The sequence below is a fragment of the Rattus rattus genome, chromosome 12 (assembly GCF_011064425.1).
Source record: "Rattus rattus isolate New Zealand chromosome 12, Rrattus_CSIRO_v1, whole genome shotgun sequence".
NCBI classification, from domain to species: domain Eukaryota; kingdom Metazoa; phylum Chordata; class Mammalia; order Rodentia; family Muridae; genus Rattus; species Rattus rattus.
In genome coordinates this window covers 63,500,431-63,504,077 of record NC_046165.1, presented here as the reverse complement: position 1 = coordinate 63,504,077, position 3,647 = coordinate 63,500,431, and positions in this window count along the sequence as shown.

The following is a 3,647-nucleotide window of genomic DNA, read 5'->3' as shown; positions in this document are numbered from 1 at the left end:
CATGTATAGTCTTTGGGTAGTGGTTTAGTCCCTGGAAGTTCTGGTTGGTTGGCATTGTTGTTCTTATGTGGTTGCAATTCCCTTCATTCTTTAAATCCTTTCTCTAATTCCTCCAACAGGATCAGGTTCTCAGTTCAGTGGTTTGCTGCTAGCATTTGCCTCTGTATTTGACATGTTCTGGATGTATCTCTCAGGAGACATTTATATCTGGTTCCTGTCAGCATGCACTTATTAGCTTCATCAATCTTATCTAGTTTTGGTGGCTGTCTCTCTATATATGGGCCACATTGTTAGAAAATACAAGGCCCACAAACAGGCTGTTCCTTCAGTCTCTGCTCCAAACTTTGCCTCCATATCCCCTCCTATGAATATTTTTGTTCCCCCTTTTAAGAAGGACTGAAGCATCTGCACTTTGGTCATCCTTCTTCTTGAGCTTCATGTGGTCTGTGGATTGTATCTTGGGTAATGTGAGCTTTTGAGCTAATATACACTTATCAATGAGTGCATACCACATGTGTTCTTTTGTGATTGGGTTACCTCACTCAGGATGATTCTAGTTCAATACATTTGTCTATGAATTTCATGAAGTCATTGTTTTTGATAGCTGAGTAGTACTCCATTGTGTAGACGTACCACATTTTCTGTATCCATTCCTCTGTTGAAGGGCAACTGGGTTCTTTCCAGCTTCTGGCTATTATAAATAAAGCCGCTATGAACATAGTGGAGCATGTGTCTTTGTTGTATGTTGGAGCATCTTTTGGGTATATACCCAGGAGAGGTATAACTGGGTCCTCAGCATCTTGTGCACTTATAATGTCTTCTGTGTTCTCATAATGACTCTGTCTTCCCACATAAATCTGTGTTACCTTATAAAGGCTGTCTATGACCTTTATTATGACTTTGAGGTCCCTCACAATTATTTGTTCTTATAATGACTGTGTGTGACACTCAAAATTACTCTGTGTAATCTTCACGATGATTCTCTGTATTGTTTGAAATGATTTATTGTTATGCATGCAATGGTTCTATGTGCCCTCAGAATGACTGTGTTACCTCATATAACTATGTACGTCCTTACAGTGTCTGGGTGACCTTCACAATGACTCTGTGTAATCCTAACATCAATATTGCAAGCATCAAAATGCCTTTGTATAACCTTCACAATGACTCTCTGGGACCTCATAATGACTTGTGTGCCCTCACAATTTTACAGGCCAATCTGTCAATGAGTTTGTGTGCTTTCACAATGATTTCATGTATTCTTCGCAATTATTCTTGTGATACAATGACTCTCTGTGACCTTCAATTGGCTGTGTGACATTGACAATGATTTATTGTGAGCCCTAGAGTAATTTTATGTGCCCTCACAGTAACTCTGTGTGACATTCTACTGATTATTTCCAGCCTCACAATGATTATTGACCTTCACAATAAATATGGGTGCCCTCATAATGAATCTGTGTGAATCTCACAGTAACTGGTGATCTTCACAATGATTCCACTGTGTTTTCAAGTCTGACTCAGCATGACCCTCACCATGTGCCTTCACCATGACACTATGTGACCTTCACAGTGGTTCTGTATGCTCTTCATAATGACTTCTTGTCAAGCATACAATAATTATTTGTACGCACAAAAATAAATGACTCTAGACCAATGGCACAATGACGCTCAGTGACTCACAATGACTATCTGGTCTCTTCTAAGTATTTGTGCACTCACAATAACTATGTGACATTCACAGTGACTCTGATTGATCCTCACAATGAGGTTGTAGACCCTCAAGTTGACTTTGTGTGGACTTACACCATGATTCTCTGTGATCCTCACAATGACACTGTATGAACTTACAATGACCTTGTGGGCCCCTAACATTGACTGTGTGCCTTTGCCATGTCTTCATATTCTGTCTCCATGACTTTATATATCTTTCACAATGATTTTCTGTTACCTTCACAATGAGTTTGTAGGCTTGTAACATTAATTGATGTGTCTTCCCAAAGATTTTTTTTGTTCTTTCACAATGTCCCTGTATGCCCTACAAATAATTATTATGATTATTAGTGACACACATATGACTATTTGTGCCTTCACAGTGACATCGTGGGGCATTCACAATGTCTTCTGGTATCCTCATAATGACTGTTCACACAATGACTCTGTGTGACTTCACATAGACTGTATGACCTTCATGATCACAAGTTGTGCACTCATGACTTTTCTGCCCCCATAATGATGTGTTTGCCACTCACAGTGACTCTTGGTGAGTGTCACAATCACAACTTGTGTGCTCACAATGACATCTGGGCCCTCATAATGACTGTGTGGCCATACAACTCTGTAAGACCTCACAGAGACTCTGGCTGGCCTTCTCAGTCACTTTTTTTATTGCCTCACAGTGACTTGTTTTGCCCCATAATGACTATGTACTATACTCACAATGATCCACTGTGACCTTCCCAGTAATTATGCTTGATTTCAGAATGACTTATTGTCAGGCACACAATGATTCTTTGTGTACTCTCAAAGACTTTGACTGACCGTCACAAGGACTCTGCCTGACCCTCAGAATGAGATTTTATCCACACAAATCGATTCTGTAGCTTTCACAAAGACTCTCTATAATCCTCACTGTATGCCCTCACAATGACACCGTATCACCTCACAATGACTTGTATATTCTCCACAATGACCTCTGTAACATTTACGATGAATTTATGTGACCTTCAAATGGCTGTGTGACACTGACATGATTTATCCTGAACCCCAGAATGACTTTATGGTCCCTCACAATGAATTTCTGTGACATTACAATGAGTCTTTGTTCAATCAAAATGACTTTTATGTGCCTTTGACAATCAGTATGGTTGTACATACAATGAATCTGTGTGAGTTTCGCATGGACTGGTGACTCATAATGTCTCTCACCATGACATTGTGTGCCCTCACAATTACTCTGTGTGACACTCACTAAAAAGCTGTGTGTCCTCCAAGTGAACTTCACAACGACTCTCAGTGACTCTCCTAAGGAACTGTGTGCTCCTGTGATGACTTTATTTCCTGCCACTGACTTTGTATGTCCTTTGAATGAGTCTTAGTGACTCTTACGTGGAGTTTGTGTGTTATCACACTGGCTTTATGTTATTCCCAGTGACTGTTTGTGAGGCTAACAATGACTTTCTGTGACTTAAGCATGACACTCCATGTACTCATACTAATACTTGTCCTCTCATAATGTTCCTGTATGCCCACTGCGTGACCTTACAGGGACTCTTTTGGATTTTTACAATGACTTTGTGCCATAAAAATGGCTAGTGAACCATCAAGTGACTTTGTGTGCTCAAGTCATTAATCCAAAACTCTTTAATTTAGACTCAGACAGATTTTTTTGGACAAGGACAGAAAGCAGCCACATTCTGTGTCCAAATATTGAGAGAACTATCTCTAGGCTACTTCCTAACGTTCTTCACCTCTGAAATCACTTGAGCTCTCAGCCTGTATCACGGTCTTCCATGTTCCTACTAAAATGGTCCACTAAACTCCACTTAAAGTGTTCAACTACTTTTCTAGTCTAAAGTCCACATTCTACCAACAAGCAGTCCCAGGTACCAACTACTGCCTTAGTCACTGTTCTAGTGCTGTGAAGA